Source organism: Mauremys mutica, chromosome 11 (assembly GCF_020497125.1).
Source record: "Mauremys mutica isolate MM-2020 ecotype Southern chromosome 11, ASM2049712v1, whole genome shotgun sequence".
Lineage (NCBI taxonomy): Eukaryota > Metazoa > Chordata > Testudines > Geoemydidae > Mauremys > Mauremys mutica.
Genome location: NC_059082.1, coordinates 38,092,032 through 38,107,848, shown reverse-complemented (window position 1 = coordinate 38,107,848; position 15,817 = coordinate 38,092,032). Strand labels below are relative to the sequence as shown.

Below are 15,817 nucleotides of genomic sequence, written 5' to 3'. Positions count from 1 at the left end.
ACCTTAGAGACTAACAAATTTATTTGGGAATAAGCTTTGGTGGGCTAGAACCCACTTGCATCTGATGAAGTGGGTTATAGCCCACAAAAGCTTATGCCCTAATACATTTATTAGTCTCTCTAAGGCAGAGGTGGGCAAACTACGGCCCGCGGGCCACATCTGGCCCACAGGACTGTCTTTCCTGGCCCCTGAGCTCCTGGCCTGGGAAGCTAGCCCCCGGTCCCTCCCTTACTGTCCCCCCTCCCCCGGAGCCTCAGGGTGGCGGGGCTGTGAGCTCCTGGGGCAGCACAGCTGCTGAACCTGGCCTCACCCGGTCTCTGTGCTGCTTGGTGGCGGCATCGGGGTCGTGGCCTGGCTCCAGCTGGGCGGCACGGCTGTAGCACCACCAGCCACTAGTGCTCCAGGCAGCGCGGTAAGGGGGCAGGGAGCGAGGGGGTTGGATAGAGGCAGAGGAGTTTGGGGTGTGTGGATAGGGGTTGGGGGAAAACAGGGGGTTGAATGGGGGCAGGGGTCTGGGGGGGGGCAATCAGGAAGGGGGGCGGGGTTGGAGGGGGTGGCAGGGAATTCAGGGGCAAGGGTTCCGGGGGTGGTCAGGGGACAGGGAGAAGGGGTGGTTGGATGGGGCAGGGGTCCTGGGGGGGCCATCAGGAATGAGAGGAGGTGTTGGATGGGGCGGTGAAGGTCCGGGGGTAGTCAGGGGACAGGGAGCGGGGGTGTGTGAATGTGGCAGGGGTCCCAGGGGGGCCGTCAGGGAACAGGGGGGGTTGGATGGGGCAAATAGAAGGTGGAGGCCGGCCCATGGCCCCCTCCCCTAACCGGCCCTCCATACAATTTACGAAACCTGATGCGACCCTCAGGCCAAAAAGTTTGCCCGCCCCTGCTCTAATGTGCCATGAGTTTCCTCGTTGTTTCTATTTAAGACTGCCCCTTACCTAGCTTCTCAAGGGTTAGAAGGGCTGTCCAGACTCTCCATGAGTCTAACACTGGAGGTGGTGCCTGAGAGCAGCCACTGATGGCTCCAGCGAGGTGCTTACACAGCCCCATCACTATACTATCTGAACACTGCTAATATTAGTGAAGATACCCTGACAGTGTTGCGGGAGTGAGGAACAATTATCTCTATTTCACACATGTGGAAACTAAGGCAGAATGACTTGGGCAAGGTCACAGAAGAAGAGAGTGGCAGAACCAGGGCTGTAACCTGCTCTGGTGAATCTGAAGCCAGTGCCTGATCTGTACAAGTCTCTGACCCTCCTTCATCCCTGGGATCCCCTGGCCACATTCCCAACAGCCCCTTTGTCCCTCTGTTCTCCCAGCCCTCCTCCACCCTACGCAGCAGATGGGGTCCCCATGCTAAACGCTGCCTCTGGCACAACTCCAACCCTCTAAGGCCTGATCTACACTAGGACTTTAATTCGAATTTAGCAGCGTTAATTCGAACTAACCGCTCAACCGTCCACACCAGGAAGCCATTTAATTCGAACTAGAGGGCTCTTTAGTTCGAATTTGGTACTCCACCTCGACAGGTGGAGTAGCGCTAAATTCGACATGGCTAGCTCGAATTAGGCTAGGTGTGGATGCTAATCGAACTTAGCTCCGGGAGCTATCCCACAGTGCACCACTCTGTTGACGCTCTGGACAGCAGTCCGAGCTTGGATTCTCTGACCAGCCACACAGGAAATGACCCGGGAAAATTTGAATTCCTTTTCCTGTCTGGGCACTTTGAATCTGACGTCCTGGCTGGACATCAGGGCGAGCTCCGCAGCACCTGCAACGATGCAGAGCTCTCCAGCAGAGGAGTCCGGCCAATCCAAGAATAGAAAGAGGTCCCCAGCATGGACTGACCGGGAAGTCCTGGATCTGATCGCTGTGTGGGGCGAGGAGTCTGTGCTCTCGGAGCTGCGCTCCAACAAGCGGAATGCAAAGACCTTCGAGAAGGTCTCTAAAGCAATGATAGAGAAAGGATACAGCCGGGATGCAATGCAGTGCCGCGTGAAAGTCAAGGACCTGAGACAAGGTTACCAAAAAGTCAGAGCGGCAAACGGACGCTCCGGAGCACAGCCCCAGACATGCCGCTTCTACGAGGCACTGCATGCCATTCTCGGTGGGTCTGCCACCACTGCCCCACCAGTGACCGTGGACTCTGAGGATGGCATAGTGTACCTGGACAGTTCCTCGGCGATGTTCGCCGATGGGGAAGATGAGGAAGGGTTTGTGGAGGACGGCGCAGGCGACAGCGAACACAATACCGCTTGCCCTGACAGCCAGGATCTCTTCATCACCCTCACAGAGATCCCCTACCAACCCTCCCCGCCCGTTAACCCGGACTCAGAATCAGGGGAAGGATCAGGCGGTAAGTGCTATAAACATGGAAACTTTTATTTTTTTAAAAACGGGTATAGAAAAAATAGAAATACTATATACAAAATTTTACATGTCAAACTATATAAATAGTAGGTCCACACATATAGGGATTGAACAATAATCCTCTTGGGACAGTTCAAGAAAGCTCTCAGAGAGCAGCTCGAAAAGCCTCCGCAGGAGGTTCCTGGGGAGAGGCGCCTTATTCTGTGCTCCATGGAAGCACACTCTTCCGCGCCAGGAGATCCTAATGTAGAGAGGAATCATCACCTCCACCAGCATTGCTGCATATGGTCCTGGTCTGTGCAGGGCTTCCAGTAGCATCCGCTCTCTCTGACTGCGAGTGACCCGCCTCAGGGTGATGTCGGTCTGGACAGGCTGCATCTAAGTCGGGCAATTAGTGTATTGTTACTATTGTTAATGGTTTACAATTAGGTTGCATAACAACGACCCTCGCTTAACAGCCACGTGCTGGAGGCCACAGAGAACAAGCAGACATTGATCTTTCCCGTGCACTGGCGGGAGGGGCTGGAAAAGGCTCAGCCTTTCTGCTTTCCAGATTGCCTTTAGCAGGAGAGCACAGCTATCCACTAACTGATAAGCATGATCTACTTTAAGGCTTACCAGGACTGTCTGCAAGACGGATTATGCTGTCTCTCCCCGCTTGTCCGCTCTCCTGTGCAATGGCGCCGCCAATGAGAGCGTATTCCGAAATCTCGAACTTTTCCTGAGCTCTCGTGAGACTTGGTGCCCTGTATAGTCAGTTTCTCTGAACAAGACCAGACTGTGTTCACTGTTCGCAAACATGTATCTGTTCAAGGAAATCATTTACTGTTTCCCATCACACAGCTTCTGCTCTTTCCCGGACTGCCCCGGCATCCCCCTCGCAGAGGCTGGCTCAGATTAGGCGGCGAAAGAAAAAGACTCGGGAAGAGATGTTCGCGGAACTGATGGCCTGTTCCAGAGCCGAGGCGGCAGAGCAGAGACAGTGGAGGGAGAGCCTATGTCAACAGCATCACACACACATCGAACGGGAGGATAGGTGGTGGCAGGAAGACCATCAGGCGACTCAAACGCTGCTTGGGCTAATGAGGGAGCAAACGGACACGCTCCGGCGCCTTGTTGATGTTCTGCAGGACCGCAGGCAGGAGGTGAGAGCCCCCCTGCACTGTATCTGCAACCACCCTCCAACGCCAAGAAGTCCTGTCCCCCCCTCACCGAAAATTACAAGACGGAGGGGCGGTAGGGGCCGTGAGAACTGTCCCTGCACCACAGCTGAGCGCTAATGTTCCACACACCTCTGACGCTATAACTGTTTAGAAGCGCTTCCCTTACAGGATCACCCAGTCCCATATCCAAGTTTCATCACCCCACTATGTAGTAGATTAATAAAAGCTGTTTGCTGTTGTTCACTCTTTCCGTCACGTCTTTCGTGTCAGAAGACTGTGTATGTGGGGGGGGGCAGGGGATTTATAATTGCACGGGATAGTCTGTACCCTGCTAATGTAGGCTATCGGGGGCAGGATCAACTGCAGGGCACACACAGACTGCATTCAGTAGTCACCAGGGTCCCTCTGTGTGGTGTATGCTGCCCCGTGTCATTCTGTGATGTGTACGCTTGTCCACGGTCCTAGCGCCTGCCACCCCTTTAATGTTAAGGCATGCTGCCCTTACCATGCACTTCCACCGTAGGCGCGATCCTCTCCGCTGCCCTGAGCCCCAACAAGAGCCCTCATCCACGGACAGATACTCACCCTTCCCCCACACCCCTCACCCCTTCCTACGCCCAAACCCACAGCCCAGAGCCTGCATCCAAATCCCTATGCAAAGACGGCACCACTCGCCCCTTCCTGCAAACCCACCCCTACATGCACAACCACTTGAAACCGTCCCCCACCCCAGAGACCTATGTAGGAGCAGGAGGCTGTCCGTCCTGTATTGTACAAGCGGTCTGTACATCAGTGCACATCGTATCCAGCACAGTATGCGTCCATGTTTCAAACCCTGAACAGAAATGCAAAGTAAAGGAAAGATTTATTAACAATAACTGTTCCGTTTAATTTGTTTAAAAACGTGTTTTGGAAGTGGGGGAAACTTGGAGAACGGGGTATGTAACCGCAGATCTCACTCAACACATAGAGACACAGGCCCAGGATCAGCTTCTCTTAAAATCAAGTGTAGAGTCATAGGTTACCCTGCTCTCCGAGGAAACTTGCTTTCAAAGCCTCCCAGATACACAGCGCTTCCCGCTGGGATAGTTTTTCGGCACGGGTGTCTGGCTGAGCGTAAACAGCAGCCAGGCAATTTGCCTCAACCGCCCATCCGGCCAAAACGGTCTCGCCCTTTCTCTCACAGACATTGTGGAGCACACAGCAAGCAGCAATAACTACGGGGATATTCTTTTCGCTGATGTCCGAGCGAGTCAGTAAGCTCCGCCACCTCCCCTTAAGACGTCCGAAAGCACACTCCACCACCATTCTGCACTTGCTCAGCCGGTAGTTAAAGAGTTCCTTCTCACTGTCCAAGGCGCCTGTATAGGGCTTCATGAGCCAGGGCATTAGCGGGTAGGCTGGGTCCCCGAGGATCACTGTAGGCATCTGCACATCCCCAAACGTTATTTTGTGGTCCGGGAAGAAAGTTCCTGCCTGGAGTCGTCTAAACAGACCAGAGTTCCTAAACACACGCGCGTCATGAACCTTGCCCGCCCACCCGACGAAGATGTTGGTAAAACGTCCCCTATGGTCCACCAGTGCTTGCAGCACCATTGAAAAGTAGCCCTTTCGGTTAATGTACTCGCTGGCCTGGTGGGCTGGTGCCAGGATAGGGATGTGAGTCCCATCTATAGCCCCACCGCAGTTTGGGAATCCCATCGCAGCGAAGCCATCTATGATGTCCTGGACGTTTCCGAGAGTCACTACCTTTGAGAGCAGTTGCTCAACGATTGCGTGGGCTACTTGCATCACAGCAACCCCCACGGTAGATTTGCCCACGCCAAAGTGGTTCGCTACTGACCGGTAGCTGTCTGGCGTTGCAAGTTTCCAGAGGGCTATGGCCACTCGCTTCTGCACACTCAGGGCTGCTCGCATCCGTGTGTCCTGGCGCTTCAGGGCAGGGTCCAGCAAGTCACAGAGTTCAAGGAAAGTGCCCTTACGCATCCTGAAGTTTCGCAGCCACTGTGATTCATCCCAGACCTGCAGCACTATGCGGTCCCACCAGTCCGTGCTGGTTTCCCGGGCCCAGAATCGCCGTTCCACACCATGAACTTGACCCATTGCCACCATGATCTCCACGGCGCGGCGTACCCTGCTTTGTGAGAGGTCTGCGCCACTCTGTGAATTCCTGTCCTCACCGCGCTGCCGGAGCCTCCTCGCCCGATTTCTCAGCAGCTGACTGTGGAAGAGGTGGACGATAAGGTGCGAGGAGTTGACAACGGCCATAAGTGCAGCGATGATCGCAGCGGGCTCCATGCTCGCAGTGCTGTGGCGTACACGCTGTAACTGACAAGAGAAGGGCGCGAACAGATTTCCCGCCGGCGCTTTCAGGGAGAGAGGGCGGGAGTGACGGTTCAATAATGACAGTTACCCAAAACCACCCTCGGCACATTTTTCCCCCCAGCAGGCATTGGGGGCTCTACCCAGCATTCCAATGGGCAGCGGGGAGTGCGGGAACTGTGGGATAGCTTCCCACAGTGCACCGCTTCAAAAGTCGACGCTGGCCCCGTGAATGTGGACTCAGAAATTCGAATTAGTGTATTTAGTATGGATACACAAATTCGACTTCATAAGGTCGAATCCACAAATTCGAACTAAGTTGATTCGAAATAGTCTTGTAGTGTAGACAAGGCCTAACACAGACCAACGTTCCCCACATGACTGTCCTGACCTAGAAAGTTCCGAGCCCCTGATATCTCTCCACTCTTCTTCGCAAACACCCCTGAATTTATCTACCCAAAGCTGCAGTGGCTGAGGGGGAATATGATCATCTCCATTCCACACTGGGAAACTGAGGCACATAGCTAAAGGGCCAAAATGAATGGCCACCTAGCAAAATTCTTGTGTGATTGATTTTGAAGAAAGTGCAACATTTGATTTCAAAGAGAAATTTAGCTGCAACCTTCACCAAGACCCCCAAACAAATTCCTTCATTTGGAACCACAGAACTCACAATGTAGCACAGCAGAAAGATTTGCTCACTGACCCTTCAAAACCACCCCATGGTCCCTCACCCCGGAGGTAACTTGCTCTGTAACTAGGGCTGTTAGACAGCAGCAGATGCAGGCTTCCTGGCTTCTGTGCCTGTATCTGGGCTGCAAGTGTTCTCTAGAGGTTAGAGCTGAGGCTGCAGACAAGAGAACCAACCATAGACATTTGGGGTGAGCATTTCAAATGCCAGTATGGATCAATGGATGACCCTGAGCTCTGTCATATTAATGGCCTGGATTTTATTCTGAGCTCTCCCGGAAGGAGCCTTGTGCAGCCAAAGTTACCTGATCTGTAAAATGGGGGAGAATGAGAGATATGTCCCCTGCAATGTAGGATAGGAAGCTCTAGTCAATTATCAGAGCTGAGTGATACACATCAATATTAACAGCCAGCAGTAGAAGAGGACTCAAATTTATGTCCTTCTGGGTCCCAGCCAAGTGCAACTTCCCCAAACTACAGGGCCTTCTGTCTATCTTCAGCTACGGCCTGGCCTAGCACGCAGAGCTCCCAGCAAGCCCTGGACTGCTCTCCAGGACCAGCAATAAAGTTGAATGGATGGGACAAGTTTAGGAACTTGCACTTTGGGGCTGGACACTAGCCCTTAGCAGGGGTATCCCAATGATCTCGGCTTCAGGTGGCCCCTCCCTCCCCCTCAAGCAGTACCTATCTCTGTGCACGTAAGAGCTCAGGCTGGGGAGTTCGCTGTACCATTAATTTTGATTTTCAGTAAGTGTTGGCGCACTGGGAGGTTCAGAAAACTAGAATACAACTAATGTGTCAATTTTTATAAATGGTAAATGGGATGACCTGGCTAATTATAGGACTGTCAGCAATTCTGGGTACGCTAATGGAGCAGCTGACACGGGACTCAATTAATAAGATTTAAAGGAGAGTAATGTAATTAATGCCAGTCAGCATGGCCTTATGGAAAACAGATCCTGTCAAACTAACTTGATATCTTTTTTGATGAGATTGCAAGTTTGGTTGAGAAAGGTAACAGTATTGACATACTAGACTTGGACTTCTGTAAGGCATTTGACTTGGTACCACGACATTTTGATTAAAAAACTAGAACGATCTAAAATGAGCACGTCACACATTCAGTGAATTAAGAACTGGGTCACTGATAGGTCTCAAAATATAACTGTAAACAAAGAATCAGCATTGAGTGGCCGTGTTTCCAGTGGGGTCCCACAGGGACTGGTTCATGGCCCTATGCTATTTAACATTTTCAGCAATGAGCTGGAGGAAAACATAAAATCATCCCTGATAACTTTTGCAGATAATACAGAAATTGGGGAAGTGGTAAATAATGAAGAGGACAGGCCCCTGATACAGAGCAATATGGATCACTTGGTAAACTGGGTGCAAGCAAACAATCGGGGCGGCTCTCGGGATTTTGCCGCCCCAAGCACAGCAGGCAGGCTGCCTTTGGCGGCTTGCCTGCAGGAGGTCCCCGGTCCCGCGGATTCGGCGGCATGCCTACGGGAGGTCCGCCGAAGCTGCGAGACCAGCAGACCCTCCGCAGGCATGCCGCCGAAGGCAGCCTGCCTGCTGCCCTTGTGGCAACCGGCAGAGCGCCCCCCGTGGCTTGCCGCCCCAGGCACGCGCTTGGCGTGCTAGTGCCTGGAGCTGCCCCTGCAAACAATATGCATTTTAATATGTCTAAATGTAAATATGTACATCTAGAAACAAAGAGTGTAGGCCATACTTACAGAATGAGGGACTCTATTCTGGGCAGCAGTGACTCTGGAAAAGATTTGGGGGTGAGCTCCCAGGGTGACACTGCAGCCAAATGTGATCCTGAGATGTATAAACAGGGAAATCTCGAATTGGAGCAGAGATTTCATTTTACCTCTATATTTGGCATTGGTACAACTGCTGCTGGAATCTTGTATCCAGTTCAAGGAGGATATTGATAAATTGGAGAGGGTTCAGAGAAGAGCCATGAGGAGTAACAGATTAGAAAACATGTCTTATAGGGATAGTCTCAAAGAGCTCCATTTATTTGTCTTAACAAAGAAAAGGTGAAGGGGTGACTTGATTACAGTGTATAAATATCTACCTGGGGAACAAATATTTAATAATTGGCTCTTCAACCTAGCAGACAAAGGTCTAACACCATCCAATGACTGGAGGTTGAAGCTAGACAAATTCAGACTGGAAATAAGGTGTAAATCTTTCACAGTGAGAGTAATTAACAATTGGATCAACTTACTACAGGGGGGTGTGTGTGTGTGTATATATATATATATATATATATATATATATATTCTCCATCACTGGCCATTTTTAAACCCAGATTGGATGTTTTTCTGAGAGATCAGCTCTAGGAATTCTTTGGGGGAAGTTCTCTGGCCTGTGCTGGTCAGGACATCAGACAAGATTTTGTGCGCAGTCTCTTCTGGCCTTGGAATCTATGACTCTCATGATAAGAATGTTCACATTTAAAAACAGGTCCTTTGGCAGAGCTGTATCTGGAGAAGATGCCTTTGGTCAAATGAACTCAACTTTGCATCACAATCTCCACCCCTGCCATTGACCCAGAAGCTGATCTGCCTGTGTATGTGGATTTCAGAGAGGATGCAAACTTCAGCTTTAAACAGAACCCATGTTGCAAGTATAACACTAGTGCAGCTATCACTGCCCCATGATGGAAAGCCCCCTGGAATCCATCATTCCCAAAGCAGACTGTACAGCTGGCACTTCCATCATGTCACAATCTTTTAAACTTTAATTGAATAAAACATGGTAGGAATCTTCCAAAATACAACTGATGAACTGACCAACAGGTGGGACTGATTCCCATTGGTCCTCCCACTTCCCTGCTCCAGAGTGTGGGCAGTGGGTGTGATTGGGCTCCAGCTGCCTGCAGTCTAGGGGAGGGTGTTAATTACTTGGGGCAACAGTGAGCTGGCTTTAGGTGCAGGGTATAAAGGGCACCAGAGCTCCAGTTTCATTCCATGCTGGGTTTGTGGCAAGCAGGCAGGATGGGGTACAGAGGTGGCCTGGGCTTTGCTGGGCAGTCAGTGGGGTGATCTGTTACAATCCCTGGGATTTCTCTAGGAGTGACTCAGCCATCTGGAGACCCAACCTCAGGGTTGAGACTCCCTCAGAGACAACCCCGTGTACCTTCTCTTGCCCAGCCCTACCCCTGGGCTCGGGTTGATGCTTCCCAGCTCAGGGCTGTGTCCCTGCTGCAGCCTGACATGGTGCAGTGTGAGGAGGCTCAGCTGGTGATCACTGTGCACAGGGATCTGTTTGGGACGGGGAGACTGATCAAAGCTGCTGACCTGAGCCTTGGCCCAGCTGCCTGCTAGTACACATCCCTTAATGCTGCGGAGAACACAGTGACCTTTGCAGCTGGTCTCCATGAATGTGGTAGTACCTTGCAGGTAAGGCAGCTTCATACAAGCTAGAGCACCTGTGAGTAAGGTGAGGCTCGTACACTTTGTCCTGTCTGTGCTTTGTTGGGTGGGATAAATGGGGAGTAAAGGCAGTGTTGTCTTAAAAGCACCAAAGGGTGGGATTAACTCTGGTCCTCCCTTGTGGATGATGAATCATAATCCCTAATGTTACCTGTCTCTCAACAATCCTGAGCTGTGCTTTTAAAGCAGTGCCTAAAAATAGGGTGGGGAGGGATGCTTGGTAGCACAATGTGACTTCCCCTCTGAGGACACACTGTAAATTTTGCTTAGGCTGGAGTAGGCCTGGTCCTGTGAGACATCAGAAAACCCAAGCAAATGCACTGATAGGTTGTGATCCCTGGTGTCCCATAAGGAACAGGGGTAAGTGAATGATTCCTTAGTGCCTGGCCAGATCTGAGTTGGAGACCAGGAACCTGGCATGTGTCACTATTAGCTTGTCTAACACTTGCCTCACAATAGTGACCCTGTAGAGGGATTGATCTAGTGTGTGTCTAAACTCAAATGAGTTCTTACTTTGCATTGGCATCTTGGGGGTCAAACAGCACTGAAGACACAGCATCTTGGCTTTTTAACTTGTGTTAACAGCTCAGCTAAAGCTTGTAGAGGAGCCTGGGGTTGAATCTGAGCTGCAACCTGGATTAAAATCAGATGTGCCAGGTCATCTCTGCTATTTGAACCCAAGTTAGCTCACCCAAGTTAAGAACACTGCTTTTATTTGTAGTTTTAGCTGTGACTTTAGAGAAGTACATGGTGGCATGGACAAGTGCAACTGGATCCCACTTAACTTTCTGCCACATCTTTGCCCAGTCCTGTAGGAGGCTATAGGTCAGTGTATTATTGACCCAGAGACTTAGGTTTCCTAGCCATCTCTTGAGGTACCACCACGTTGATCGGCTTTCCCTGCTTGTAATGCTAAGAGATGGTTCCAACCAGCTATTGGAGCTTCACCCTCTAAGAAGGGACCTCTTTTCCCCCCCCTCCCCCCAACCAATATTTTTCCAATATGTGACTTGCTATGGGAAAGTCCCTATAACAATAGGCCAGGACAGCTGGATTAATCCTCCTTGCCCAGGGAAAGATGGCCGACAGCATAAGGGAGTGCCCAATGGGAGCTAGATTCTCCTACAGTGAAGATGAATTCACTTTGGAAGATTGCAAGAAAAGATGATTATATGTAGGAAAGACAGTGCTAGAAGCAGATGCTGCAATGACCAGAGATGGGTCTCTCAGGCCCTAGTTCTACACATCAGTATTGACCTGGCTGGCATTCTATGGCATGATCTCTGAAAACAATGTTTCTATTACCATACAACTATGGTTGTACATGTGTTGAAAGACTTTCCATTAATAGGAAATGTCTCTCTAGGTCTTGCTGAACCTAGTGGCTTTGAACGTTTGTATGCTGCTAACCCTTCCATGTCTGGTTCTTCCCAGATGACCCCAGACTCCCTGGTTTACAGCACAAGCCTGAACTATAACCCCACCCCTGCCAGCAACCCAGTGATCCTGAGAACCAATCCAGCTGTGATTCCCATTGAGTGTCATTATCCCAGGTGAGTGTCTGAGGTGCTCAGGTCCCCTCCCACCCATTCAGTCACTATTGTAGGATCTGGATCTGACTGAGGTTTGCTCCTCTCACAGGAAGGACAATGTGAGCAGTAAAGCCATCAAGCCAACCTGGGTTCCCTTCAGCTCTACCCTGTCTGCAGAGGAGAGGCTGGGTTTCTCCCTGCACCTGATGAATGGTAGGTGGAAGGAGACTTCAGGGGAACCAAGCCTTGCCTGCCTGTCTGTCCTGCTCACTGTGAGCTTGCCTTGCAGATGACTGGAGTGCTGAGAGACCCTCCAATGGATTCCAGCTAGGGGAGGTCATGCATATCCAAGCTGATGCCAACACTGGGAACCATGTGGCTCTGAGGCTCTTTGTGGACAGCTGTGTGGCCACCCTGACCCCAGACAGGGACTCCTCTCCCCGCTATGCTGTCATTGACTTCAATGGGTAAGAGCTGGGAGCCCTTTTTTCCTTTAAAACAAGACTGATCAGGGACTCTCACTGACCCTTGGTTCTTGTGTGTAGATGCCTGGTGGATGGGAGGTCAGATGACACCCCCTCAGCCTTCATATTCCCCAGGCCCAGGCAGGACACACTGCAGTTCATGGTGGATGTGTTCAGGTTTGCAGGAGATGCCAGGAACTTGGTGAGCTCCAGACTTCTGCTCCAGGCCATTCTCTCTCTTCCCCCACCCCCTGCCCCAGGTTAAGCAGGTGTTAGTGTCCCCTGGGATGGTCTTAACCCCTCTTCCCCTCCAGATCTACATCACCTGTCATCTGAAAGTCACTGCAGCTGAGCAAGCCCCAGATCCCTTGAACAAGACTTGTTCCTTCAACAAAGCAGGCAACATGTGAGTAGACTAGAACCCCATCAGGAGAGTGATGGGCAGCCTAGAACAGACCACTTCACTGTAGATTGTTCCTGTTCTGTTGTAGCTGGTCTCCAGTGGAAGGCACCAGAGACATCTGCAGGTGCTGTGAGACTGGGAACTGTGGTCTGGTTGGACAGTCTGGGAGAGTCAGACCTCTGGACAGATCGCCAAGGAGATCTTCCAGAGAGATGTGGCCTCCAGGCATGGTATGATCTATATAATTGGAGTTAATAGGTGGCTATGTGTGGTGTTTAGGCCTTTCCCAATAAAAAGGGGCATCTGCTAGCTGAGCTGAAGGTCCATGGGTTGTCTTTATCCACTTTGTGAGAATGAAAGAAGCCACACAGATGTAATAACTTTTCTCTTCCCTCAATACAGGTGACTCCTCAGTGAGGGAAGCTGATGTGGTAGGACCCCTATTCATCACTTATGCCTATCAGGGATCCAAGAATCTTGTGGAAGAACAAACGGAAGTAGGGAAGGCAGCATCACCAGGTACCTAACTTGTACAGCAATAGTGTATGCACCTTCAGGGCATTGGGCTTGTTGTAAAAAGTGAACACTCCCTCCAACCACTTCTTCAGGCAAACACTGAGTAAACAGCTTTGCCAGGACAAACCTATGGGCCTGTCAGACCAGTGGGGAGGATAGGAAAGGAGCTAACTAGAATCCAGGGGAGTTCTCCACCCTCCACTCCTGACTCCACCCCCAGCTGGGTTGAAGCATTAAATTTGTCAAGACCAATTTATAATCTGGGTGGCCTGTAGGAGACCAGTACGTCCTGCTAAACTCCAGGAAGTTGACACCACATAACCAATACAGTGACCTTTACAGAGGGCTAGAATTAGGAGGGAACATGGAAAATGACAATAGGGTCATAGGATTAACAAGGTGGGAATCTGATCCATGTCTTGGATGTCAATACACAAATCCAAGGAGTATGTGGAATAAACAGAATTGGTAGCATAAGTACATAAACTAAACCATGACTTAATTGTCAGACTTGATGGGATAAATCTCATGACTGGAACATAGCTATAGATGGGTATTGCTCCTTCAGGAAGGACAAGATTAAAAAAGGAGACTTGATGTACATGTGTCCTAAGATCCAGAAGGAGATGAGGCAGATCAGTTTAAAGTCACTGCCTCAAGATCCCATCATATGGGGGAAGTCTATTGTAGACCCCTAAATCAGGAAGGGGTGGCTGAGGCATTTCTAGGACATAGAAATATCAAAACAGAAGACCTGGTAGTAATAGGGGACTTTTCTAAGATGTATTGGACTACCCAGACGGCAAAACCTAACTCTTCCAACAAGTTCTCTGTTGTCCCCACTACATTCTGTCTTGGAAAGTAGAGGAAGTAACTGGGGAGAGCCATCAGACTTAGTGCCTCCCTGTTGGTCACAATCGGTAACAAATCAGAAGGTGGAAGGCAATTGGGGTGGAAGTGATCATGCAATGATCTTTTGCAATCCTAAAGCAAGAGCAGTAAAATCAAGACAATGGACTTCAAAAAAGCAGACTTTAACAGACAGGTAGGGAAAAGTCCCAAGGGAAGAAAATGTAAGGGGAAAATTAATTCAGGTGTGCTTGTAAGATTTCTCCTTGAGAAATCACTAGCTCAACTGCAAACTAACCCAATTTAAAGGAAAGCTAGAGTAAGGCCAAGATGGCTCCATCAAGAGCTCTTTAATTACCTGAATAAAAAATGCTAAGGAGTACAAAAGAATAGCACAAGCATGTAGGGACAAAATCAGACTGTAACAAAACAAGGTATTTACCAAGGGACATAAGGCAATAAGCAGTTCTGCAAATACACTAGGAGTGAGAGACTAAGGAAAGGACCTACCCTTTTCTTAGTGGGGAGGAGATCTAATAATGGATGACATCAAGAAGGCTGAGGTGTCTAGTGCCTATTTTGCTTCAGTCACCATTAAAAAGGCTAACAGTGACCAGATACTCAGCACAACTATTAACAAAAGGTGGAAGGAACACCAGTTTAAGTAGTTAAAGAACAGAATAAAGAGTGTTGTTGTTTTTTTTTTAGATGTATTGCAGTTGGCAGGGCCTAGTATCTATCCTAAAGAACTAGCTGAAGCAATCTCTGAACTGTTAGTGATCATCTCTGAGAACAGAGGATGAGGTGAGGTGCAAACATAGTACCTAGCTTTAAAAAGGGGAACAGACAGCCTGGGAAATCAGACCAGTCAGCCTCACTTTGTTACCTGGAAAGGTATTGAACAATCAGTTTGTAAGCACCTAGAAGACAATAGGGTTATAGGGAGTAGGCAGCACAAATGTATCAAGAACAAATCCTGTCAAACCAATAACTGTCAAATGAAACTACTGGCCTAGTTGTGCCAGAGGTGGGGGAAGCAGATATGTTGGGAGTGGATACATTTCTTAGTAACCCTTTGACAGGTCCAATGAGTGTCACAAGCAAACTAAGGAAATGCATGTAGATGAAACTACTATAACTGGGTTCACAACTGGTTGAAAGATGGTACTCAGAATAACTATCAATGGTCTGCTGTGAGACCAAGGGTGTTTTTAGGGGGTCAGTCCCTGGGTCTGGTACTAGTCAATATTTTCATTCTCAATTTAGATGGTGGAGTGAGTGTATTTATAAAATTTGTGGCTGACACCTTGAAACTCCTCTCAGCTTGCACTCTGGAGGACAAGATAAGAAGTCAAAATTGACTGGAGAACTCAAGATGAAAGTCAAGTGCAAGCACTACACTTAAGAAGGAAAAAATCAAATGCCTGACTACAAAAGAAGGGGAATAACTGGCTTGCTTATGTATGATTGACTCCACTAAAGCTGGAAAAACATCTAGTTCCTATTCTAACCACAGATCTTTCCTACAGGCATGGAAGAGACTCCTGGGCTGGTGCTTGGGCTGAGCTTGGTGGCTGCTGCTATTGGCTTGGCCTCCGTGACTCTGACCATCTGCTTCATCTACAAAAACCACAACCGTGCAATGGCTGGTGCTGTCATGTGACTTGTACCTCATGTCATATAAAATAAACCCATACATGGACTTGAGTCTGGTCAGTGCTGACTTCTTAATGGGTGAGTGGTGCTGTCTGAGTCACCCACCCCACCCCCAGACTAGACAGGTGGTCCTCTCATGAATTGAGACTGCAGTGCTTGTGAATAGTCAGTGGGGGTTGAGTGTGGAGTTGAGCTGTTGGCAGTGTGAAATGTTGGAGGTGCTGTCCTGAGCTGCTTGGAATCTAACACCTGCCACCTGCAGCCCTTCTCCAAATGAAAGCAGTATCCCAGCCATGACTCCCTCTGCAAATGGGCCAGTGCTGAAGGCTGAGTCACCAGTGACAACAGCCAGAGTGCTGAGAACAGATCTAACAGCATGCCTATCCTAGATAGAAAGATACCCATG

The 15,817-nt window shown here is 49.7% G+C and overlaps 1 pseudogene; it reads left to right on the top strand.

The window, feature by feature from the left end:
- Positions 1–9,511: 9,511 nt before the first annotated feature.
- Positions 9,512–15,467, top strand: LOC123344066 (annotated as a pseudogene).
- The last annotated feature ends 350 nt before the right edge of the window (positions 15,468–15,817 follow it).